Source organism: Macaca fascicularis, chromosome 17 (genome assembly GCF_037993035.2).
Source record: "Macaca fascicularis isolate 582-1 chromosome 17, T2T-MFA8v1.1".
Classification (NCBI taxonomy): domain Eukaryota; kingdom Metazoa; phylum Chordata; class Mammalia; order Primates; family Cercopithecidae; genus Macaca; species Macaca fascicularis.
Genome location: NC_088391.1, coordinates 45,892,953 through 45,920,586, shown reverse-complemented (window position 1 = coordinate 45,920,586; position 27,634 = coordinate 45,892,953).

Below are 27,634 nucleotides of genomic sequence, written 5' to 3'. Positions count from 1 at the left end.
AGCAGTTTCTCAGAAAGCTTCTTTCCAGATTTCATCTGAGGATATTTCCTTTTTCACCATAGCCCTCTATGGGCTTCCAAATATCACTTTGCCAATTCCACAAGAACTGTCTTAGCGAAAGGCTTCTTGAAGGGAAAGCTGTAACTCTGTGAGATGATTTCACAGAACACAAAGAAGTTTCTCAGAAAGCTTCTTTCTCTTTGTTATCGGAGGATATTTCCTTTGGCCCTATAGTCTTCAAAGGGATCCGAAATATCTGTTCTCAGATTCCACAGAAATAAGGCTAGCAAAGAGATCCACGAAATACAGATGTAACTCTGTGAGATGAATTAACAGAACACTAAGCAGTTTCTCAGAAAGCTTCTTTCCAGATTTCATCTGAGGATATTTCCTTTTTCACCATAGGCCTCTATGGGCTCCCAAATATCCCTTTGCCAATTCCACAAGAACTGTATTAGCGAAAGGCTTCTTGAGTGGAAAGCTGTAACTCTGTGAGATGATTTCACAGAACACAAAGAAGTTTCTCAGAAAGCTTCTTTCTCTTTGTTATCGGAGGATATTTCCTTTGGTCCTATAGTCTTCAAAGGGATACGAAATATCTGTTCTCAGATTCCACTGAAATAAGGCTAGCAAAGAGATCCACGAAATACAGATGTAACTCTGTGAGTGGAAGTCACACATCACAGAGCAGTTTCTCAGAAAGCTTCTTTCCAGATTTCATCTGAGGATATTTCCTTTTTCACCATAGCCCTCTAGGGGTTTCCAAATATGCCTTTGCCAATTCCACAAGAACTGTCTTAGCGAAAGGTTTCTTGAGGGGAAAGCTGTAACTCTGCGAGATGATTTCACAGAACACAAAGAAGTTTCTCAGAAAGCTTCTTTCTCTTTGTTCTCGGAAGGTATTTCCTTTGGCTCTATAGTCTTCAAAGGGATCCGAAATATCTGTTCTCAGATTCCACAGAAATAAGGCTAGCAAAGAGATCCACGAAATACAGATGTAACTCTGTGAGATGAATTAACAGAACACTAAGCAGTTTCTCAGAAAGCTTCTTTCCAGTTTCTTCTGAGGATATTTCCTTTTTCACCATACGCCTGTATGGGCTCCCAAATATCCCTTTGCCAATTCCACAAGAAGTGTCTTAGCGAAAGGCTTCTTGAGTGGAAAGCTGTAACTCTGTGAGATGATTTCACAGAACACAAAGAAGTTTCACAGAAAGCTTCTTTCTCTTTGTTATCGGAGGATATTTCCTTTGGCCCTATAGTCTTCAAAGGGATCCGAAATATCTGTTCTCAGATTCCACAGAAATAAGGCTAGCAAAGAGATCCACGAAATACTGATGTAACTCTGTGAGTGGAAGTCACACATCACAGAGCAGTTTCTCAGAAAGCTTCTTTCCAGATTTCATCTGAGGATATTTCCTTTTTCACCATAGCCCTCTATAGGCTTCCAAATATCACTTTGCCAATTCCACAAGAACTGTCTTAGCGAAAGGCTTCTTGAAGGGAAAGCTGTAACTCTGTGAGATGATTTCACAGAACACAAAGAAGTTTCTCAGAAAGCTTCTTTCTCTTTGTTATCGGAGGATATTTCCTTTGACCCTATAGTCTTCAAAGGGAGGCGAAATATCTGTTTTCAGATTCCACAGAAATAAGGCTAGCAAAGAGATCCACGAAATACAGATGTAACTCTGTGAGGTGAATTAACAGAACACTAAGCAGTTTCTCAGAAAGCTTCTTTCCAGATTTCATCTGAGGATATTTCCTTTTTCACCATAGCCCTCTATGGGCTTCCAAATATCACTTTGCCAATTCCACAAGAACTGTCTTAGGGAAAGGCTTCTTGAAGGGAAAGCTGTAACTCTGTGAGATGATTTCACAGAACACAAAGAAGTTTCTCAGAAAGCTTCTTTCTCTTTGTTATCGGAGGATATTTCCTTTGGCCCTATAGTCTTCAAAGGGATCCGAAATATCTGTTCTCAGATTCCACAGAAATAAGGCTAGCAAAGAGATCCTCGAAATACAGATGTAACTCTGTGAGATGAATTAACAGAACACTAAGCAGTTTCTCAGAAAGCTTCTTTCCAGATTTCATCTGAGGATATTTCCTTTTTCACCATAGTCCTGTATGGTCTCCCAAATATCCCTTTGCCAATTCCCCAAGAACTGCCTTAGCGAAAGGCTTCTTGAGTGGAAAGCTGTAACTCTGTGAGATGATTTCACAGAACACAAAGAAGTTTCTCAGAAAGCTTCTTTCTCTTTGTTATCGGAGGATATTTCCTTTGGCCCTATAGTCTTCAAAGGGATCCGAAATATCTGTTCTCAGATTCCACTGAAATAAGGCTAGCAAAGAGATCCACGAAATACAGATGTAACTCTGTGAGTGGAAGTCACACGTCACAGAGCAGTTTCTCAGAAAGCTTCTTTCCAGATTTCATCTTTGGATATTTCCTTTTTCACCATAGCCCTCTATAGGCTTCCAAATATCACTTTGCCAATTCCACAAGAACTGTCTTAGCGAAAGGCTTCTTGAAGGGAAAGCTGTAACTCTGTGAGATGATTTCACAGAACACAAAGAAGTTTCTCAGAAAGCTTCTTTCTCTTTGTTATCGCAGGATATTTCCTTTGACCCTATTGTCTTCAAAGGGATCCGAAATATCTGTTCTCAGATTCCACAGAAATAAGGCTAGCAAAGAGATCCACGAAATACAGATGTAACTCTGTGAGGTGAATTAACAGAACACTAAGCAGTTTCTCAGAAAGCTTCTTTCCAGATTTCATCTGAGGATATTTCCTTTTTCACCATAGCCCTCTATGGGCTTCTAAATATCACTTTGCCAATTCCAGAAGAACTGTCTTAGGGAAAGGCTTCTTGAAGGGAAAGCTGTAACTCTGTGAGATGATTTCACAGAACACAAAGAAGTTTCTCAGAAAGCTTCTTTCTCTTTGTTATCGGAGGATATTTCCTTTGGCCCTATAGTCTTCAAAGGGATCCGAAATATCTGTTCTCAGATTCCACAGAAATAAGGCTAGCAAAGAGATCCACGAAATACAGATGTAACTCTGTGAGATGAATTAACAGAACACTAAGCAGTTTCTCAGAAAGCTTCTTTCCAGATTTCATCTGAGGATATTTCCTTTTTCACCATAGGTCTCTATGGGCTCCCAAATATCCCTTTGCCAATTCCACAAGAACTGTCTTAGCGAAAGGCTTCTTGAGGGCAAAGCTGTAACTCTGTGAGATGATTTCACAGAACACAAAGAAGTTTCTCAGAAAGCTTCTTTCTCTTTGTTATCGGAGGATATTTCCTTTGGCCCTATAGTCTTCAAAGGGATCCGAAATATCTGTTCTCAGATTCCACAGAAATAAGGCTAGCAAAGAGATCCACGAAATACAGATGTAACTCTGTGAGTGGAAGTCACACATCACAGAGCAGTTTCTCAGAAAGCTTCTTTCCAGATTTCATCTGAGGATATTTCCTTTTTCACCGTAGCCCTCTATGGGCTTCCAAATAACCCTTTGCCAATTCCACAAGAACTGTCGTAGCGAAAGGCTTCTTGAAGGGTAAGCTGTAACTCTGTGAGATGATTTCACAGAACACAAAGAAGTTTCTCAGAAAGCTTCTTTCTCTTTGTTATCGGAGGATATTTCCTTTGGCCCTATAGTCTTCAAAGGGATCCGAAATATCTGTTCTCAGATTCCACAGAAATAAGGCTAGCAAAGAGATCCACGAAATACAGATGTAACTCTGTGAGATGAATTAACAGAACACTAAGCAGTTTCTCAGAAAGCTTCTTTCCAGATTTCATCTGAGGATATTTCCTTTTTCACCATAGGCCTCTATGGGCTCCCGAATATCCCTTTGCCAATTCCACAAGAACTGTCTTAGCGAAAGGCTTCTTGAGTGGAAAGCTGTAACTCTGTGAGATGATTTCACAGAACACAAAGAAGTTTCTCAGAAAGCTTCTTTCTCTTTGTTATCGGAGGATGTTTCCTTTGGCCCTATAGTCTTCAAAGGGATCCGAAATATCTGTTCTCAGATTCCACTGAAATAAGGCTAGCAAAGAGATCCACGAAATACAGATGTAACTCTGTGAGTGGAAGTCACACATCACAGAGCAGTTTCTCAGAAAGCTTCTTTCCAGATTTCATCTGAGGTTATTCCTTTTTCACCATAGCCCTCTATGGGTTTCAAAATATCCCTTTGCCAATTCCACAAGAACTGTCTTAGAGAAAGGCTTCTTGAGAGGAAAGCTGTAACTCTGTGAGATGATTTCACAGAAAACAAAGAAGTTTCTCAGAAAGCATCTTTCTCTTTGTTATCGGAGGATATTTCCTTTGGCCCTATAGTCTTCAAAGGGATCCGAAATATCTGTTCTCAGATTCCACAGAAATAAGGCTAGCAAAGAGATCCACGAAATACAGATGTAACTCTGTGAGATGAATTAACAGAACACTAAGCAGTTTCTCAGAAAGCTTCTTTCCAGATTTCATCTGAGGATATTTCCTTTTTCACCATAGTCCTGTATGGGCTCCCAAATATCCCTTTGCCAATTCCTCAAGAACTGTCTTAGCGAAAGGCTTCTTGAGTGGAAAGCTGTAACTCTGTGAGATGATTTCACAGAACACAAAGAAGTTTCTCAGAAAGCTTCTGTCTCTTTGTTATCGGAGGATATTTCCTTTGGCCCTATAGTCTTCAAAGGGATCCGAAATATCTGTTCTCAGATTCCACTGAAATAAGGCTAGCAAAGAGATCCACGAAATACAGATGTAACTCTGTGAGTGGAAGTCACACATCACAGAGCAGTTTCTCAGAAAGCTTCTTTCCAGATTTCATCTGAGGATATTTCCTTTTTCACCATAGCCCTCTATAAGCTTCCAAATATCACTTTGCCAATTCCACAAGAACTGTCTTAGCGAAAGGCTTCTTGAAGGGAAAGCTGTAACTCTGTGAGATGATTTCACAGAACACAAAGAAGTTTCTCAGAAAGCTTCTTTCTCTTTGTTATCGGAGGATATTTCCTTTGGCCCTATAGTCTTCAAAGGGATCCGAAATATCTGTTCTCAGATTCCACTGAAATAAGGCTAGCAAAGAGATCCACGAAATACAGATGTAACTCTGTGAGTGGAAGTCACACATCACAGAGCAGTTTCTCAGAAAGCTTCTTTCCAGATTTCATCTGAGGATATTTCCTTTTTCACCAAAGCCCTCTATGGGCTTCCAAATATCCCTTTGCCAATTCCACAAGAACTGTCTTAGCGAAAGGCTTCTTGAAGGGAAAGCTGTAACTCTGTGAGATGATTTCACAGAACACAAAGAAGTTTCTCAGAAAGCTTCTTTCTCTTTGTTATCGGACAATATTTCCTTTGACCCTATAGTCTTCAAAGGGATCCGAAATATCTGTTCTCAGATTCCACAGAAATAAGGCTAGCAAAGAGATCCACGAAATACAGATGTAACTCTGTGAGGTGAATTAACAGAACACTAAGCAGTTTCTCAGAAAGCTTCTTTCCAGATTTCATCTGAGGATATTTCCTTTTTCACCATAGGCCTCTATGGGCTCCCAAATATCCCTTTGCCAATTCCACAAGAACTGTCTTAGCGAAAGGCTTCTTGAGTGGAAAGCTGTAACTCTGTGAGATGATTTCACAGAACACAAAGAAGTTTCTCAGAAAGCTTCTTTCTCTTTGTTATCGGAGGATATTTCCTTTGGCCCTATAGTCTTCAAAGGGATCCGAAATATCTGTTCTCAGATTCCACAGAAATAAGGCTAGCAAAGGGATCCACGAAATACAGATGTAACTCTGTGAGTGGAAATCACACATCACAGAGCAGTTTCTCAGAAAGCTGCTTTCCAGATTTCATCAGAGGATATTACCTTTTTTACCATAGCCCTCTATGGGTTTCCAAATATCCCTTTGCCAATTCCACAAGAACTGTCGTAGCGAAAGGCTTCTTGAGGGGAAAGCTGTAACTCTGTGAGATGATTTCACAGAACACAAAGAAGTTTCTCAGAAAGCTTCTTTCTCTTTGTTATCGGAGGATATTTCCTTTGGCCCTATAGTCTTCAAAGGGATCCGAAATATCTGTTCTCAGATTCCACAGAAATAAGGCTAGCAAAGAGATCCACGAAATACAGATGTAACTCTGTGAGATGAATTAACAGAACACTAAGCAGTTTCTCAGAAAGCTTCTTTCCAGATTTCATCTGAGGATATTTCCTTTTTCACCATAGTCCTGTATGGGCTCCCAAATATCCCTTTGCCAATTCCTCAAGAACTGCCTTAGCGAAAGGCTTCTTGAGTGGAAAGCTGTAACTCTGTGAGATGGTTTCACAAAACACAAAGAAGTTTCTCAGAAGGCTTCTTTCTCTTTGTTATCGGAGGATATTTCCTTTGGCCCTATAGTCTTCAAAGGGATCCGAAATATCTGTTCTCAGATTCAACAGAAATAAGGCTAGCAAAGAGATCCACGAAATACAGATGTAACTCTGTGAGATGAATTAACAGATCGATAAGCAGTTATTCAGAAAGCTTCTTTCCAGATTTCATCTGAGGATATTTCCTTTTTCACCATAGGCCTCTATGGGTTCCCAAATATCCCTTTGCCAATTCCATAAGAACTGTCTTAGCGAAAGGCTTCTTTAGTTGAAAGCTGTAACTCTGTGAGATGATTTCACAGAACACAAAGAAGTTTCTCAGAAAGCTTCTTTCTCCTTGTTATCGGAGGATATTTCCTTTGGCCCTATAGTCTTCAAAGGGATCCGAAATATCTGTTCTCAGATTCCACTGAAATAAGGCTAGCAGAGAGATCCACGAAATACAGATGTAACTCTGTGAGTGGAAGTCACACATCACAGAGCAGTTTCTCAGAAAGCTTCTTTCCAGATTTAATCTGAGGATATTACCTTTTTCACCATAGCCCTCTATGGGTTTCCAAATATCCCTTTGCCAATTCCACAAGAACTGTCTTAGCGAAAGGCTTCTTGAAGGGAAAGCTGTAACTCTGTGAGATGATTTCACAGAACACAAAGAAGTTTCTCAGAAAGCTTCTTTCTCTTTGTTATCGGAGGATATTTCCTTTGGCCCTATAGTCTTCAAAGGGATCCGAAATATCTGTTCTCAGATTCCACAGAAATAAGGCTAGCAAAGACATCCACGAAATACTGATGTAACTCTGTGAGATGAATTAACAGAACACTAAGCAGTTTCTCAGAAAGCTTCTTTCCAGATTTCATCTGAGGATATTTCCTTTTTCACCATACGCCTGTATGGGCTCCCAAATATCCCTTTGCCAGTTCCACAAGAAGTGTCTTAGCGAAAGGCTTCTTTAGTGGAAAGCTGTAACTCTGTGAGATGATTTCACAGAACACAAAGAAGTTTCTCAGAAAGCTTCTTTCTCTTTGTTATCGGAGGATATTTCCTTTGGCCCTATAGTCTTCAAAGGGATCCGAAATATCTGTTCTCAGATTCCACAGAAATAAGGCTAGCAAAGAGATCCACGAAATACAGATGTAACTCTGTGAGATGAATTAACAGAACACTAAGCAGTTTCTCAGAAAGCTTCTTTCCAGATTTCATCTGAGGATATTTCCTTTTTCACCATAGTCCTGTATGGTCTCCCAAATATCCCTTTGCCAATTCCTCAAGAACTGTCTTAGCGAAAGGCTTCTTGAGTGGAAAGCTGTAACTCTGTGAGATGATTTCACAGAACACAAAGAAGTTTCTCAGAAAGCTTCTTTCTCTTTGTTATCGGAGGATATTTCCTTTGTCCCTATAGTCTTCAAAGGGATCCGAAATATCTGTTCTCAGATTCCACTGAAATAAGGCTAGCAAAGAGATCCACGAAATACAGATGTAACTCTGTGAGTGGAAGTCACACATCACAGAGCAGTTTCTCAGAAAGCTTCTTTCCAGATTTCATCTGAGGATATTTCCTTTTTCACCATAGCCCTCTATGGGCTTCCAAATATCCCTTTGCCAATTCCACAAGAACTGTCTTAGCGAAAGGCTTCTTGAAGGGAAAGCTGTAACTCTGTGAGATGATTTCACAGAACACAAAGAAGTTTCTCAGAAAGCTTCTTTCTCTTTGTTATCGGAGGATATTTCCTTTGACCCTATATTCTTCAAAGGGATCCGAAATATCTGTTCTCAGATTCCACAGAAATAAGGCTAGCAAAGAGATCCACGTAATACAGATGTAACTCTGTGAGGTGAATTAACAGAACACTAAGCAGTTTCTCAGAAAGCTTCTTTCCAGATTTCATCTGAGGATATTTCCTTTTTCACCATAGCCCTCTATGGGCTTCCAAATATCACTTTGCCAATTCCACAAGAACTGTCTTAGGGAAAGGCTTCTTGAAGGGAAAGCTGTAACTCTGTGAGATGATTTCACAGAACACAAAGAAGTTTCTCAGAAAGCTTCTTTCTCTTTGTTATCGGAGGATATTTCCTTTGGCCCTATAGTCTTCAAAGGGATCCGAAATATCTGTTCTCAGATTCCACAGAAATAAGGCTAGCAAAGAGATCCACGAAATACAGATGTAACTCTGTGAGATGAATTAACAGAACACTAAGCAGTTTCTCAGAAAGCTTCTTTCCAGATTTCATCTGAGGATATTTCCTTTTTCACCATAGGCCTCTATGGGCTCCCAAATATCCCTTTGCCAATTCCACAAGAACTGTATTAGCGAAAGGCTTCTTGAGTGGAAAGCTGTAACTCTGTGAGATGATTTCACAGAACACAAAGAAGTTTCTCAGAAAGCTTCTTTCTCTTTGTTATCGGAGGATATTTCCTTTGGTCCTATAGTCTTCAAAGGGATACGAAATATCTGTTCTCAGATTCCACTGAAATAAGGCTAGCAAAGAGATCCACGAAATACAGATGTAACTCTGTGAGTGGAAGTCACACATCACAGAGCAGTTTCTCAGAAAGCTTCTTTCCAGATTTCATCTGAGGATATTTCCTTTTTCACCATAGCCCTCTAGGGGTTTCCAAATATGCCTTTGCCAATTCCACAAGAACTGTCTTAGCGAAAGGTTTCTTGAGGGGAAAGCTGTAACTCTGCGAGATGATTTCACAGAACACAAAGAAGTTTCTCAGAAAGCTTCTTTCTCTTTGTTATCGGAAGATATTTCCTTTGGCCCTATAGTCTTCAAAGGGATCCGAAATATCTGTTCTCAGATTCCACAGAAATAAGGCTAGCAAAGAGATCCACGAAATACAGATGTAACTCTGTGAGATGAATTAACAGAACACTAAGCAGTTTCTCAGAAAGCTTCTTTCCAGATTTCATCTGAGGATATTTCCTTTTTCACCATACGCCTCTATGGGCTCCCAAATATCCCTTTACCAATTCCACAAGAACTGTCTTAGCGAAAGGCTTCTTGAGTGGAAAGCTGTAACTCTGTGAGATGATTTCACAGAACACAAAGAAGTTTCTCAGAAAGCTTCTTTCTCTTTGTTATCGGAGGATATTTCCTTTGGCCCTATAGTCTTCAAAGGGATCCGAAATATCTGTTCTCAGATTCCACAGAAATAAGGCTAGCAAAGAGATCCACGAAATACTGATGTAACTCTGTGAGTGGAAGTCACACATACCAGAGCAGTTTCTCAGAAAGCTTCTTTCCAGATTTCATCTGAGGATATTTCCTTTTTCACCATAGTCTTGTATGGGGTCCCAAATATCACTTTGCCAATTCCACAAGAACTGTCTTAGCGAAAGGCTTCTTGAGGGCAAAGCTGTAACTCTGTGAGATGATTTCACAGAACACAAAGAAGTTTCTCAGAAAGCTTCTTTCTCTTTGTTATCGGAGGATATTTCCTTTGGCCCTATAGTCTTCAAAGGGATCCAAAATATCTGTTCTCAGATTCCACAGAAATAAGGCTAGCAAAGAGATCCACGAAATACAGATGTAACTCTGTGAGTGGAAGTGACACATCACAGAGCAGTTTCTCAGAAAGCATCTTTCCAGATTTCATCTGAGGATATTTCCTTTTTCACCATAGCCGTCTATGGGCTTCCAAATATCCCTTTGCCAATTCCACAAGAACAGTCTTAACGAAATGCTTCTTGAAAGGAAAGCGGTAACTCTGTGAGATGATTTCACAGAACACAAAGAAGTTTCTCAGAAAGCTTCTTTCTCTTTGTTATCGGAGGATATTTCCTTTGACCCTATAGTCTTGAAAGGGATCCGAAATATCTGTTCTCAGATTCCACAGAAATAAGGCTAGCAAAGAGATCCTCGAAATACAGATGTAACTCTGTGAGATGAATTAACAGAACACTAAGCAGTTTCTCAGAAAGCTTCTTTCCAGATTTCATCTGAGGATATTTCCTTTTTCACCATAGCCCTCTATGGGCTTCCAAATATCCCTTTGCCAATTCCACAAGAACTGTCTTAGCGAAAGGCTTCTTGAAGGGAAAGCTGTAACTCTGTGAGATGATTTCACAGAACACAAAGAAGTTTCTCAGAAAGCTTCTTTCTCTTTGTTATCGGAGGATATTTCCTTTGGCCCTATAGTCTTCAAAGGGATCCGAAATATCTGTTCTCAGATTCCACAGAAATAAGGCTAGCAAAGAGATCCACGAATACAGATGTAACTCTGTGAGTGGAAGTAACACATCACAGAGCATTTTCTCAGAAAGATTCTTTCCAGATTACATCTGAGGATGTTTCCTTTTTCACCATAGGCCTGTATGGGCTCCCAAATATCCCTTTGCCAATTCCACAAGAATTGTCTTAGCGAAAGGCTTCTTGAAGGGAAAGCTGTAACTCTGTGAGATGATTTCACAAAACACAAAGAAGTTTCTCAGAAGGCTTCTTTCTCTTTGTTATCGGAGGATATTTCCTTTGGCCCTATAGTCTTCAAAGGGATCCGAAATATCTGTTCTCAGATTCCACAGAAATAAGGCTAGCAAAGAGATCCACGAAATACAGATGTAACTTTGTGAGATGAATTAACAGATCGATAAGCAGTTATTCAGAAAGCTTCTTTCCAGATTTCATCTGAGGATATTTCCTTTTTCACCATAGGCCTCTAAGGGCTCCCAAATATCCCTTTGCCAATTCCATAAGAACTGTATTAGGGAAAGGCTTCTTGAGTGGAAAGCTGTAACTCTGTGAGATGATTTCACAGAACACAAAGAAGTTTCTCAGAAATCTTCTTTCTCTTTGTTATCGCAGGATATTTCCTTTGGCCCTATAGTCTTCAAAGGGATCCGAAATATCTGTTCTCAGATTCCACTGAAATAAGGCTAGCAAAGAGATCCACGAAATACAGATGTAACTCTGTGAGTGGAAGTCACACATCACAGAGCAGTTTCTCAGAAAGCTTCTTTCCAGATTTCATCTGAGGATATTACCTTTTTCACCATAGCCCTCTATGGGTTTCCAAATATCCCTTTGCCAATTCCACAAGAACTGTCTTAGCGAAAGGCTTCTTGAGGGGAAAGCTGTAACTCTGTGAGATGATTTCACAGAACACAAAGAAGTTTCTCAGAAAGCTTCTTTCTCTTTGTTATCGGAGGATATTTCCTTTGGCCCTATAGTCTTCAAAGGGATCCGAAATATCTGTTCTCAGATTCCACAGAAATAAGGCTAGCAAAGAGATCCACGAAATACAGATGTAACTCTGTGAGATGAATTAACAGAACACTAAGCAGTTTCTCAGAGAGCTTCTTTCCAGATTTCATCTGAGGATATTTCCTTTTTCACCATAGTCCTGTATGGGCTCCCAAATATCACTTTGCCAATTCCACAAGAACTGTCTTAGCGAAAGGCTTCTTGAGGGGAAAGCTGTAACTCTGTGAGATGATTTCACAGAACACAAAGAAGTTTCTCAGAAAGCTTCTTTCTCTTTGTTATCGGAGGATATTTCCTTTGGCCCTATAGTCTTCAAAGAGATCCAAAATATCTGTTCTCAGATTCCACAGAAATAAGGCTAGCAAAGAGATCCACGAAATACAGTTGTAACTCTGTGAGTGGAAGTCACACATCACAGAGAAGTTTCTCAGAAAGCTTCTTTCCAGATTTCATCTGAGGATATTTCCTTTTTCACCATCGCCCTCTATGGGCTTCCAAATATCACTTTGCCAATTCCACAAGAACTGTCGTAGCGAAAGGCTTCTTGAAGGGAAAGCTGTAACTCTGTGAGATGATTTCACAGAACACAAAGAAGTTTCTCAGAAAGCTTCTTTCTCTTTGTTATCGGAGGATATTTCCTTTGGCCCTATAGTCTTCAAAGGGATCCGAAATATCTGTTCTCAGATTCCACAGAAATAAGGCTAGCAAAGAGATCCACGAAATACAGATGTAACTCTGTGAGATGAATTAACAGAACACTAAGCAGTTTCTCAGAAAGCTTCTTTCCAGATTTCATCTGAGGATATTTCCTTTTTCACCATAGGCCTCTATGGGCTCCCAAATATCCCTTTGCCAATTCCACAAGAACTGTATTAGCGAAAGGCTTCTTGAGTGGAAAGCTGTAACTCTGTGAGATGATTTCACAGAACACAAAGAAGTTTCTCAGAAAGCTTCTTTCTCTTTGTTATCGGAGGATATTTCCTTTGGTCCTATAGTCTTCAAAGGGATCCGAAATATCTGTTCTCAGATTCCACTGAAATAAGGCTAGCAAAGAGATCCACGAAATACAGATGTAACTCTGTGAGTGGAAGTCACACATCACAGAGCAGTTTCTCAGAAAGCTTCTTTCCAGATTTCATCTGAGGATATTTCCTTTTTCACCATAGCCCTCTAGGGGTTTCCAAATATGCCTTTGCCAATTCCACAAGAACTGTCTTAGCGAATGGTTTCTGGAGGGGAAAGCTGTAACTCTGCGAGATGATTTCACAGAACACAAAGAAGTTTCTCAGAAAGCTTCTTTCTCTTTGTTATCGGAAGATATTTCCTTTGGCCCTATAGTCTTCAGAGGGATCCGAAATATCTGTTCTCAGATTCCACAGAAATAAGGCTAGCAAAGAGATCCACGAAATACAGATGTAACTCTGTGAGATGAATTAACAGAACACTAAGCAGTTTCTCAGAAAGCTTCTTTCCAGATTTCATCTGAGGATATTTCCTTTTTCACCATACGCCTCTATGGGCTCCCAAATATCCCTTTACCAATTCCACAAGAACTGTCTTAGCGAAAGGCTTCTTGAGGGGAAAGCTGTAACTCTGTGAGATGATTTCACAGAACACAAAGAAGTTTCTCAGAAGTGGAAGTCACACATACCAGAGCAGTTTCTCAGAAAGCTTCTTTCCAGATTTCATCTGAGGATATTTCCTTTTTCACCATAGTCTTGTATGGGCTCCCAAATATCACTTTGCCAATTCCACAAGAACTGTCTTAGCGAAAGGCTTCTTGAGGGCAAAGCTGTAACTCTGTGAGATGATTTCACAGAACACAAAGAAGTTTCTCAGAAAGCTTCTTTCTCTTTGTTATCGGAGGATATTTCCTTTGGCCCTATAGTCTTCAAAGGGATCCAAAATATCTGTTCTCAGATTCCACAGAAATAAGGCTAGCAAAGAGATCCACGAAATACAGATGTAACTCTGTGAGTGGAAGTCACACATCACAGAGCAGTTTCTCAGAAAGCATCTTTCCAGATTTCATCTGAGTTTATTTCCTTTTTCACCATAGCCGTCTATGGGCTTCCAAATATCCCTTTGCCAATTCCACAAGAACAGTCTTAACGAAATGCTTCTTGAAAGGAAAGCGGTAACTCTGTGAGATGATTTCACAGAACACAAAGAAGTTTCTCAGAAAGCTTCTTTCTCTTTGTTATCGGAGGATATTTCCTTTGACCCTATAGTCTTGAAAGGGATCCGAAATATCTGTTCTCAGATTCCACAGAAATAAGGCTAGCAAAGAGATCCTCGAAATACAGATGTAACTCTGTGAGATGAATTAACAGACCACTAAGCAGTTTCTCAGAAAGCTTCTTTCCAGATTTCATCTGAGGATATTTCCTTTTTCACCATAGCCCTCTATGGGCTTCCAAATATCCCTTTGCCAATTCCACAAGAACTGTCTTAGCGAAAGGCTTCTTGAAGGGAAAGCTGTAACTCTGTGAGATGATTTCACAGAACACAAAGAAGTTTCTCAGAAAGCTTCTTTCTCTTTGTTATCGGAGGATATTTCCTTTGGCCCTATAGTCTTCAAAGGGATCCGAAATATCTGTTCTCAGATTCCACAGAAATAAGCCTAGCCAAGAGATCCACGAAATACAGATGTAACTCTGTGAGTGGAAGTAACACATCACAGAGCATTTTCTCAGAAAGCTTCTTTCCAGATTACATCTGAGGATGTTTCCTTTTTCACCATAGGCCTGTATGGGCTCCCAAATATCCCTTTGCCAATTCCACAAGAATTGTCTTAGCGAAAGGCTTCTTGAAGGGAAAGCTGTAACTCTGTGAGATGATTTCACAAAACACAAAGAAGTTTCTCAGAAGGCTTCTTTCTCTTTGTTTTCGGAGGATATTTCCTTTGGCCCTATAGTCTTCAAAGGGATCCGAAATATCTGTTCTCAGATTCCACAGAAATAAGGCTAGCAAAGAGATCCACGAAATACAGATGTAACTCTGTGAGATGAATTAACAGATCGATAAGCAGTTATTCAGAAAGCTTCTTTCCAGATTTCATCTGAGGATATTTCCTTTTTCACCATAGGCCTCTAAGGGCTCCCAAATATCCCTTTGCCAATTCCATAAGAACTGTCTTAGCGAAAGGCTTCTTGAGTGGAAAGCTGTAACTCTGTGAGATGATTTCACAGAACACCAAGAAGTTTCTCAGAAATCTTCTTTCTCTTTGTTATCGCAGGATATTTCCTTTGGCCCTATAGTCTTCAAAGGGATCCGAAATATCTGTTCTCAGATTCCACTGAAATAAGGCTAGCAAAGAGATCCACGAAATACAGATGTAACTCTGTGAGTGGAAGTCACACATCACAGAGCAGTTTCTCAGAAAGCTTCTTTCCAGATTTCATCTGAGGATATTACCTTTTTCACCATTGCCCTCTATGGGTTTCCAAATATCCCTTTGCCAATTCCACAAGAACTGTCTTAGCGAAAGGCTTCTTGAGGGGAAAGCTGTAACTCTGTGAGATGATTTCACAGAACACAAAGAAGTTTCTCAGAAAGCTTCTTTCTCTTTGTTATCGGAGGATATTTCCTTTGGCCCTATAGTCTTCAAAGGGATCCGAAATATCTGTTCTCAGATTCCACAGAAATAAGGCTAGCAAAGAGATCCACGAAATACAGATGTAACTCTGTGAGATGAATTAACAGAACACTAAGCAGTTTCTCAGAGAGCTTCTTTCCAGATTTCATCTGAGGATATTTCCTTTTTCACCATAGTCCTGTATGGGCTCCCAAATATCACTTTGCCAATTCCACAAGAACTGTCTTAGCGAAAGGCTTCTTGAGGGGAAAGCTGTAACTCTGTGAGATGATTTCACAGAACACAAAGAAGTTTCTCAGAAAGCTTCTTTCTCTTTGTTATCGGAGGATATTTCCTTTGGCCCTATAGTCTTCAAAGAGATCCAAAATATCTGTTCTCAGATTCCACAGAAATAAGGCTAGCAAAGAGATCCACGAAATACAGTTGTAACTCTGTGAGTGGAAGTCACACATCACAGAGAAGTTTCTCAGAAAGCTTCTTTCCAGATTTCATCTGAGGATATTTCCTTTTTCACCATCGCCCTCTATGGGCTTCCAAATATCACTTTGCCAATTCCACAAGAACTGTCGTAGCGAAAGGCTTCTTGAGGGGAAAGCTGTAACTCTGCGAGATGATTTCACAGAACACAAAGAAGTTTCTCAGAAAGCTTCTTTCTCTTTGTTCTCGGAAGATACTTCCTTTGGCTCTATAGTCTTCAAAGGGATCCGAAATATCTGTTCTCAGATTCCACAGAAATAAGGCTAGCAAAGAGATCCACGAAATACAGATGTAACTCTGTGAGATGAATTAACAGAACACTAAGCAGTTTCTCAGAAAGCTTCTTTCCAGATTTCATCTGAGGATATTTCCTTTTTCACCATACGCCTGTATGGGCTCCCAAATATCCCTTTGCCAATTCCACAAGAAGTGTCTTAGCGAAAGGCTTCTTGAGTGGAAAGCTGTAACTCTGTGAGATGATTTCACAGAACACAAAGAAGTTTCACAGAAAGCTTCTTTCTCTTTGTTATCGGAGGATATTTCCTTTGGCCCTATAGTCTTCAAAGGGATCCGAAATATCTGTTCTCAGATTCCACGGAAATAAGGCTAGCAAAGAGATCCACGAAATACTGATGTAACTCTGTGAGTGGAAGTCACACATCACAGAGCAGTTTCTCAGAAAGCTTCTTTCCAGATTTCATCTGAGGATATTTCCTTTTTCACCATAGCCCTCTATAGGCTTCCAAATATCACTTTGCCAATTCCACAAGAACTGTCTTAGCGAAAGGCTTCTTGAAGGGAAAGCTGTAACTCTGTGAGATGATTTCACAGAACACAAAGAAGTTTCTCAGAAAGCTTCTTTCTCTTTGTTATCGGAGGATATTTCCTTTGACCCTATAGTCTTCAAAGGGAGGCGAAATATCTGTTTTCAGATTCCACAGAAATAAGGCTAGCAAAGAGATCCACGAAATACAGATGTAACTCTGTGAGTGGAAGTCACACATCACAGAGCAGTTTCTCAGAAAGCATCTTTCCAGATTTCATCTGAGTTTATTTCCTTTTTCACCATAGCCGTCTATGGGCTTCCAAATATCCCTTTGCCAATTCCACAAGAACAGTCTTAACGAAATGCTTCTTGAAAGGAAAGCGGTAACTCTGTGAGATGATTTCACAGAACACAAAGAAGTTTCTCAGAAAGCTTCTTTCTCTTTGTTATCGGAGGATATTTCCTTTGACCCTATAGTCTTGAAAGGGATCCGAAATATCTGTTCTCAGATTCCACAGAAATAAGGCTAGCAAAGAGATCCTCGAAATACAGATGTAACTCTGTGAGATGAATTAACAGACCACTAAGCAGTTTCTCAGAAAGCTTCTTTCCAGATTTCATCTGAGGATATTTCCTTTTTCACCATAGCCCTCTATGGGCTTCCAAATATCCCTTTGCCAATTCCACAAGAACTGTCTTAGCGAAAGGCTTCTTGAAGGGAAAGCTGTAACTCTGTGAGATGATTTCACAGAACACAAAGAAGTTTCTCAGAAAGCTTCTTTCTCTTTGTTATCGGAGGATATTTCCTTTGGCCCTATAGTCTTCAAAGGGATCCGAAATATCTGTTCTCAGATTCCACAGAAATAAGCCTAGCAAAGAGATCCACGAAATACAGATGTAACTCTGTGAGTGGAAGTAACACATCACAGAGCATTTTCTCAGAAAGCTTCTTTCCAGATTACATCTGAGGATGTTTCCTTTTTCACCATAGGCCTGTATGGGCTCCCAAATATCCCTTTGCCAATTCCACAAGAATTGTCTTAGCGAAAGGCTTCTTGAAGGGAAAGCTGTAACTCTGTGAGATGATTTCACAATACACAAAGAAGTTTCTCAGAAGGCTTCTTTCTCTTTGTTTTCGGAGGATATTTTCTTTGGCCATATAGTCTTCAAAGGGATCCGAAATATCTGTTCTCAGATTCCACAGAAATAAGGCTAGCAAAGAGATCCACGAAATACAAATGTAACTCTGTGAGATGAATTAACAGATCGATAAGCAGATATTCAGAAAGCTTCTTTCCAGATTTCATCTGAGGATATTTCCTTTTTCACCATAGGCCTCTAAGGGCTCCCAAATATCCCTTTGCCAATTCCATAAGAACTGTCTTAGCGAAAGGCTTCTTGAGTGGAAAGCTGTAACTCTGTGAGATGATTTCACAGAACACCAAGAAGTTTCTCAGAAATCTTCTTTCTCTTTGTTATCGGAGGATATTTCCTTTGGCCCTATAGTCTTCAAAGGGATCCGAAATATCTGTTCTCAGATTCCACAGAAATAAGGCTAGCAAAGAGATCCACGAAATACTGATGTAACTCTGTGAGTGGAAGTCACACATCACAGAGCAGTTTCTCAGAAAGCTTCTTTCCAGATTTCATCTGAGGATATTTCCTTTTTCACCATAGCCCTCTATAGGCTTCCAAATATCACTTTGCCAATTCCACAAGAACTGTCTTAGCGAAAGGCTTCTTGAAGGGAAAGCTGTAACTCTGTGAGATGATTTCACAGAACACAAAGAAGTTTCTCAGAAAGCTTCTTTCTCTTTGTTATCGGAGGATATTTCCTTTGACCCTATAGTCTTCAAAGGGAGGCGAAATATCTGTTTTCAGATTCCACAGAAATAAGGCTAGCAAAGAGATGCACGAAATACAGATGTAACTCTGTGAGGTGAATTAACAGAACACTAAGCAGTTTCTCAGAAAGCTTCTTTCCAGATTTCATCTGAGGATATTTCCTTTTTCACCATAGCCCTCTATGGGCTTCCAAATATCACTTTGCCAATTCCACAAGAACTGTCTTAGGGAAAGGCTTCTTGAAGGGAAAGCTGTAACTCTGTGAGATGATTTCACAGAACACAAAGAAGTTTCTCAGAAAGCTTCTTTCTCTTTGTTATCGGAGGATATTTCCTTTGGCCCTATAGTCTTCAAAGGGATCCGAAATATCTGTTCTCAGATTCCACAGAAATAAGGCTAGCAAAGAGATCCTCGAAATACAGATGTAACTCTGTGAGATGAATTAACAGAACACTAAGCAGTTTCTCAGAAAGCTTCTTTCCAGATTTCATCTGAGGATATTTCCTTTTTCACCATAGTCCTGTATGGTCTCCCAAATATCCCTTTGCCAATTCCCCAAGAACTGCCTTAGCGAAAGGCTTCTTGAGTGGAAAGCTGTAACTCTGTGAGATGATTTCACAGAACACAAAGAAGTTTCTCAGAAAGCTTCTTTCTCTTTGTTATCGGAGGATATTTCCTTTGGCCCTATAGTCTTCAAAGGGATCCGAAATATCTGTTCTCAGATTCCACTGAAATAAGGCTAGCAAAGAGATCCACGAAATACAGATGTAACTCTTTGAGTGGAAGTCACACGTCACAGAGCAGTTTCTCAGAAAGCTTCTTTCCAGATTTCATCTTTGGATATTTCCTTTTTCACCATAGCCCTCTATAGGCTTCCAAATATCACTTTGCCAATTCCCCAAGAACTGTCTTAGCGAAAGGCTTCTTGAAGGGAAAGCTGTAACTCTGTGAGATGATTTCACAGAACACAAAGAAGTTTCTCAGAAAGCTTCTTTCTCTTTGTTATCGCAGGATATTTCCTTTGACCCTATAGTCTTCAAAGGGATCCGAAATATCTGTTCTCAGATTCCACAGAAATAAGGCTAGCAAAGAGATCCACGAAATACAGATGTAACTCTGTGAGGTGAATTAACAGAACACTAAGCAGTTTCTCAGAAAGCTTCTTTCCAGATTTCATCTGAGGATATTTCCTTTTTCACCATAGCCCTCTATGGGCTTCCAAATATCACTTTGCCAATTCCAGAAGAACTGTCTTAGGGAAAGGCTTCTTGAAGGGAAAGCTGTAACTCTGTGAGATGATTTCACAGAACACAAAGAAGTTTCTCAGAAAGCTTCTTTCTCTTTGTTATCGGAGGATATTTCCTTTGGCCCTATAGTCTTCAAAGGGATCCGAAATATCTGTTCTCAGATTCCACAGAAATAAGGCTAGCAAAGAGATCCACGAAATACAGATGTAACTCTGTGAGATGAATTAACAGAACACTAAGCAGTTTCTCAGAAAGCTTCTTTCCAGATTTCATCTGAGGATATTTCCTTTTTCACCATAGGCCTCTATGGGCTCCCAAATATCCCTTTGCCAATTCCACAAGAACTGTCTTAGCGAAAGGCTTCTTGAGGGCAAAGCTGTAACTCTGTGAGATGATTTCACAGAACACAAAGAAGTTTCTCAGAAAGCTTCTTTCTCTTTGTTATCGGAGGATATTTCCTTTGGCCCTATAGTCTTCAAAGGGATCCGAAATATCTGTTCTCAGATTCCACAGAAATAAGGCTAGCAAAGAGATCCACGAAATACAGATGTAACTCTGTGAGTGGAAGTCACACATCACAGAGCAGTTTCTCAGAAAGCTTCTTTCCAGATTTCATCTGAGGATATTTCCTTTTTCACCGTAGCCCTCTATGGGCTTCCAAATAACCCTTTGCCAATTCCACAAGAACTGTCGTAGCGAAAGGCTTCTTGAAGGGTAAGCTGTAACTCTGTGAGATGATTTCACAGAACACAAAGAAGTTTCTCAGAAAGCTTCTTTCTCTTTGTTATCGGAGGATATTTCCTTTGGCCCTATAGTCTTCAAAGGGATCCGAAATATCTGTTCTCAGATTCCACAGAAATAAGGCTAGCAAAGAGATCCACGAAATACAGATGTAACTCTGTGAGATGAATTAACAGAACACTAAGCAGTTTCTCAGAAAGCTTCTTTCCAGATTTCATCTGAGGATATTTCCTTTTTCACCATAGGCCTCTATGGGCTCCCGAATATCCCTTTGCCAATTCCACAAGAACTGTCTTAGCGAAAGGCTTCTTGAGTGGAAAGCTGTAACTCTGTGAGATGATTTCACAGAACACAAAGAAGTTTCTCAGAAAGCTTCTTTCTCTTTGTTATCGGAGGATGTTTCCTTTGGCCCTATAGTCTTCAAAGGGATCCGAAATATCTGTTCTCAGATTCCACTGAAATAAGGCTAGCAAAGAGATCCACGAAATACAGATGTAACTCTGTGAGTGGAAGTCACACATCACAGAGCAGTTTCTCAGAAAGCTTCTTTCCAGATTTCATCTGAGGTTATTCCTTTTTCACCATAGCCCTCTATGGGTTTCAAAATATCCCTTTGCCAATTCCACAAGAACTGTCTTAGAGAAAGGCTTCTTGAGGGGAAAGCTGTAACTCTGTGAGATGATTTCACAGAACACAAAGAAGTTTCTCAGAAAGCTTCTTTCTCTTTGTTATCGGAGGATATTTCCTTTGGCCCTATAGTCTTCAAAGGGATCCGAAATATCTGTTCTCAGATTCCACAGAAATAAGGCTAGCAAAGAGATCCACGAAATACAGATGTAACTCTGTGAGATGAATTAACAGAACACTAAGCAGTTTCTCAGAAAGCTTCTTTCCAGATTTCATCTGAGGATATTTCCTTTTTCACCATACGCCTGTATGGGCTCCCAAATATCCCTTTGCCAATTCCACAAGAAGTGTCTTAGCGAAAGGCTTCTTGAGTGGAAAGCTGTAACTCTGTGAGATGATTTCACAGAACACAAAGAAGTTTCACAGAAAGCTTCTTTCTCTTTGTTATCGGAGGATATTTCCTTTGGCCCTATAGTCTTCAAAGGGATCCGAAATATCTGTTCTCAGATTCCACAGAAATAAGGCTAGCAAAGAGATCCACGAAATACTGATGTAACTCTGTGAGTGGAAGTCACACATCACAGAGCAGTTTCTCAGAAAGCTTCTTTCCAGATTTCATCTGAGGATATTTCCTTTTTCACCATAGCCCTCTATAGGCTTCCAAATATCACTTTGCCAATTCCACAAGAACTGTCTTAGCGAAAGGCTTCTTGAAGGGAAAGCTGTAACTCTGTGAGATGATTTCACAGAACACAAAGAAGTTTCTCAGAAAGCTTCTTTCTCTTTGTTATCGGAGGATATTTCCTTTGACCCTATAGTCTTCAAAGGGAGGCGAAATATCTGTTTTCAGATTCCACAGAAATAAGGCTAGCAAAGAGATCCACGAAATACAGATGTAACTCTGTGAGTGGAAGTCACACATCACAGAGCAGTTTCTCAGAAAGCATCTTTCCAGATTTCATCTGAGTTTATTTCCTTTTTCACCATAGCCGTCTATGGGCTTCCAAATATCCCTTTGCCAATTCCACAAGAACAGTCTTAACGAAATGCTTCTTGAAAGGAAAGCGGTAACTCTGTGAGATGATTTCACAGAACACAAAGAAGTTTCTCAGAAAGCTTCTTTCTCTTTGTTATCGGAGGATATTTCCTTTGACCCTATAGTCTTGAAAGGGATCCGAAATATCTGTTCTCAGATTCCACAGAAATAAGGCTAGCAAAGAGATCCTCGAAATACAGATGTAACTCTGTGAGATGAATTAACAGACCACTAAGCAGTTTCTCAGAAAGCTTCTTTCCAGATTTCATCTGAGGATATTTCCTTTTTCACCATAGCCCTCTATGGGCTTCCAAATATCCCTTTGCCAATTCCACAAGAACTGTCTTAGCGAAAGGCTTCTTGAAGGGAAAGCTGTAACTCTGTGAGATGATTTCACAGAACACAAAGAAGTTTCTCAGAAAGCTTCTTTCTCTTTGTTATCGGAGGATATTTCCTTTGGCCCTATAGTCTTCAAAGGGATCCGAAATATCTGTTCTCAGATTCCACAGAAATAAGCCTAGCAAAGAGATCCACGAAATACAGATGTAACTCTGTGAGTGGAAGTAACACATCACAGAGCATTTTCTCAGAAAGCTTCTTTCCAGATTACATCTGAGGATGTTTCCTTTTTCACCATAGGCCTGTATGGGCTCCCAAATATCCCTTTGCCAATTCCACAAGAATTGTCTTAGCGAAAGGCTTCTTGAAGGGAAAGCTGTAACTCTGTGAGATGATTTCACAAAACACAAAGAAGTTTCTCAGAAGGCTTCTTTCTCTTTGTTTTCGGAGGATATTTTCTTTGGCCATATAGTCTTCAAAGGGATCCGAAATATCTGTTCTCAGATTCCACAGAAATAAGGCTAGCAAAGAGATCCTCGAAATACAGATGTAACTCTGTGAGATGAATTAACAGATCGATAAGCAGTTATTCAGAAAGCTTCTTTCCAGATTTCATCTGAGGATATTTCCTTTTTCACCATAGGCCTCTAAGGGCTCCCAAATATCCCTTTGCCAATTCCATAAGAACTGTCTTAGCGAAAGGCTTCTTGAGTGGAAAGCTGTAACTCTGTGAGATGATTTCACAGAACACCAAGAAGTTTCTCAGAAAGCTTCTTTCTCTTTGTTATCGGAGGATATTTCCTTTGGCCCTATAGTCTTCAAAGGGATCCGAAATATCTGTTCTCAGATTCCACAGAAATAAGGCTAGCAAAGAGATCCACGAAATACAGATGTAACTCTGTGAGATGAATTAACAGAACACTAAGCAGTTTCTCAGAGAGCTTCTTTCCAGATTTCATCTGAGGATATTTCCTTTTTCACCATAGTCCTGTATGGGCTCCCAAATATCACTTTGCCAATTCCACAAGAACTGTCTTAGCGAAAGGCTTCTTGAGGGGAAAGCTGTAACTCTGTGAGATGATTTCACAGAACACAAAGAAGTTTCTCAGAAAGCTTCTTTCTCTTTGTTATCGGAGGATATTTCCTTTGGCCCTATAGTCTTCAAAGAGATCCAAAATATCTGTTCTCAGATTCCACAGAAATAAGGCTAGCAAAGAGATCCACGAAATACAGTTGTAACTCTGTGAGTGGAAGTCACACATCACAGAGAAGTTTCTCAGAAAGCTTCTTTCCAGATTTCATCTGAGGATATTTCCTTTTTCACCATCGCCCTCTATGGGCTTCCAAATATCACTTTGCCAATTCCACAAGAACTGTCGTAGCGAAAGGCTTCTTGAGGGGAAAGCTGTAACTCTGCGAGATGATTTCACAGAACACAAAGAAGTTTCTCAGAAAGCTTCTTTCTCTTTGTTCTCGGAAGATACTTCCTTTGGCTCTATAGTCTTCAAAGGGATCCGAAATATCTGTTCTCAGATTCCACAGAAATAAGGCTAGCAAAGAGATCCACGAAATACAGATGTAACTCTGTGAGATGAATTAACAGAACACTAAGCAGTTTCTCAGAAAGCTTCTTTCCAGATTTCATCTGAGGATATTTCCTTTTTCACCATACGCCTGTATGGGCTCCCAAATATCCCTTTGCCAATTCCACAAGAAGTGTCTTAGCGAAAGGCTTCTTGAGTGGAAAGCTGTAACTCTGTGAGATGATTTCACAGAACACAAAGAAGTTTCACAGAAAGCTTCTTTCTCTTTGTTATCGGAGGATATTTCCTTTGGCCCTATAGTCTTCAAAGGGATCCGAAATATCTGTTCTCAGATTCCACGGAAATAAGGCTAGCAAAGAGATCCACGAAATACTGATGTAACTCTGTGAGTGGAAGTCACACATCACAGAGCAGTTTCTCAGAAAGCTTCTTTCCAGATTTCATCTGAGGATATTTCCTTTTTCACCATAGCCCTCTATAGGCTTCCAAATATCACTTTGCCAATTCCACAAGAACTGTCTTAGCGAAAGGCTTCTTGAAGGGAAAGCTGTAACTCTGTGAGATGATTTCACAGAACACAAAGAAGTTTCTCAGAAAGCTTCTTTCTCTTTGTTATCGGAGGATATTTCCTTTGACCCTATAGTCTTCAAAGGGAGGCGAAATATCTGTTTTCAGATTCCACAGAAATAAGGCTAGCAAAGAGATCCACGAAATACAGATGTAACTCTGTGAGTGGAAGTCACACATCACAGAGCAGTTTCTCAGAAAGCATCTTTCCAGATTTCATCTGAGTTTATTTCCTTTTTCACCATAGCCGTCTATGGGCTTCCAAATATCCCTTTGCCAATTCCACAAGAACAGTCTTAACGAAATGCTTCTTGAAAGGAAAGCGGTAACTCTGTGAGATGATTTCACAGAACACAAAGAAGTTTCTCAGAAAGCTTCTTTCTCTTTGTTATCGGAGGATATTTCCTTTGACCCTATAGTCTTGAAAGGGATCCGAAATATCTGTTCTCAGATTCCACAGAAATAAGGCTAGCAAAGAGATCCTCGAAATACAGATGTAACTCTGTGAGATGAATTAACAGACCACTAAGCAGTTTCTCAGAAAGCTTCTTTCCAGATTTCATCTGAGGATATTTCCTTTTTCACCATAGCCCTCTATGGGCTTCCAAATATCCCTTTGCCAATTCCACAAGAACTGTCTTAGCGAAAGGCTTCTTGAAGGGAAAGCTGTAACTCTGTGAGATGATTTCACAGAACACAAAGAAGTTTCTCAGAAAGCTTCTTTCTCTTTGTTATCGGAGGATATTTCCTTTGGCCCTATAGTCTTCAAAGGGATCCGAAATATCTGTTCTCAGATTCCACAGAAATAAGCCTAGCAAAGAGATCCACGAAATACAGATGTAACTCTGTGAGTGGAAGTAACACATCACAGAGCATTTTCTCAGAAAGCTTCTTTCCAGATTACATCTGAGGATGTTTCCTTTTTCACCATAGGCCTGTATGGGCTCCCAAATATCCCTTTGCCAATTCCACAAGAATTGTCTTAGCGAAAGGCTTCTTGAAGGGAAAGCTGTAACTCTGTGAGATGATTTCACAATACACAAAGAAGTTTCTCAGAAGGCTTCTTTCTCTTTGTTTTCGGAGGATATATTCTTTGGCCATATAGTCTTCAAAGGGATCCGAAATATCTGTTCTCAGATTCCACAGAAATAAGGCTAGCAAAGAGATCCACGAAATACAGATGTAACTCTGTGAGATGAATTAACAGATCGATAAGCAGTTATTCAGAAAGCTTCTTTCCAGATTTCATCTGAGGATATTTCCTTTTTCACCATAGGCCTCTAAGGGCTCCCAAATATCCCTTTGCCAATTCCATAAGAACTGTCTTAGCGAAAGGCTTCTTGAGTGGAAAGCTGTAACTCTGTGAGATGATTTCACAGAACACCAAGAAGTTTCTCAGAAATCTTCTTTCTCTTTGTTATCGGAGGATATTTCCTTTGGCCCTATAGTCTTCAAAGGGATCCGAAATATCTGTTCTCAGATTCCACAGAAATAAGGCTAGCAAAGAGATCCACGAAATACTGATGTAACTCTGTGAGTGGAAGTCACACATCACAGAGCAGTTTCTCAGAAAGCTTCTTTCCAGATTTCATCTGAGGATATTTCCTTTTTCACCATAGCCCTCTATAGGCTTCCAAATATCACTTTGCCAATTCCACAAGAACTGTCTTAGCGAAAGGCTTCTTGAAGGGAAAGCTGTAACTCTGTGAGATGATTTCACAGAACACAAAGAAGTTTCTCAGAAAGCTTCTTTCTCTTTGTTATCGGAGGATATTTCCTTTGACCCTATAGTCTTCAAAGGGAGGCGAAATATCTGTTTTCAGATTCCACAGAAATAAGGCTAGCAAAGAGATCCACGAAATACAGATGTAACTCTGTGAGGTGAATTAACAGAACACTAAGCAGTTTCTCAGAAAGCTTCTTTCCAGATTTCATCTGAGGATATTTCCTTTTTCACCATAGCCCTCTATGGGCTTCCAAATATCACTTTGCCAATTCCACAAGAACTGTCTTAGGGAAAGGCTTCTTGAAGGGAAAGCTGTAACTCTGTGAGATGATTTCACAGAACACAAAGAAGTTTCTCAGAAAGCTTCTTTCTCTTTGTTATCGGAGGATATTTCCTTTGGCCCTATAGTCTTCAAAGGGATCCGAAATATCTGTTCTCAGATTCCACAGAAATAAGGCTAGCAAAGAGATCCTCGAAATACAGATGTAACTCTGTGAGATGAATTAACAGAACACTAAGCAGTTTCTCAGAAAGCTTCTTTCCAGATTTCATCTGAGGATATTTCCTTTTTCACCATAGTCCTGTATGGTCTCCCAAATATCCCTTTGCCAATTCCCCAAGAACTGCCTTAGCGAAAGGCTTCTTGAGTGGAAAGCTGTAACTCTGTGAGATGATTTCACAGAACACAAAGAAGTTTCTCAGAAAGCTTCTTTCTCTTTGTTATCGGAGGATATTTCCTTTGGCCCTATAGTCTTCAAAGGGATCCGAAATATCTGTTCTCAGATTCCACTGAAATAAGGCTAGCAAAGAGATCCACGAAATACAGATGTAACTCTGTGAGTGGAAGTCACACGTCACAGAGCAGTTTCTCAGAAAGCTTCTTTCCAGATTTCATCTTTGGATATTTCCTTTTTCACCATAGCCCTCTATAGGCTTCCAAATATCACTTTGCCAATTCCCCAAGAACTGTCTTAGCGAAAGGCTTCTTGAAGGGAAAGCTGTAACTCTGTGAGATGATTTCACAGAACACAAAGAAGTTTCTCAGAAAGCTTCTTTCTCTTTGTTATCGCAGGATATTTCCTTTGACCCTATAGTCTTCAAAGGGATCCGAAATATCTGTTCTCAGATTCCACAGAAATAAGGCTAGCAAAGAGATCCACGAAATACAGATGTAACTCTGTGAGGTGAATTAACAGAACACTAAGCAGTTTCTCAGAAAGCTTCTTTCCAGATTTCATCTGAGGATATTTCCTTTTTCACCATAGCCCTCTATGGGCTTCCAAATATCACTTTGCCAATTCCAGAAGAACTGTCTTAGGGAAAGGCTTCTTGAAGGGAAAGCTGTAACTCTGTGAGATGATTTCACAGAACACAAAGAAGTTTCTCAGAAAGCTTCTTTCTCTTTGTTATCGGAGGATATTTCCTTTGGCCCTATAGTCTTCAAAGGGATCCGAAATATCTGTTCTCAGATTCCACAGAAATAAGGCTAGCAAAGAGATCCACGAAATACAGATGTAACTCTGTGAGATGAAATAAC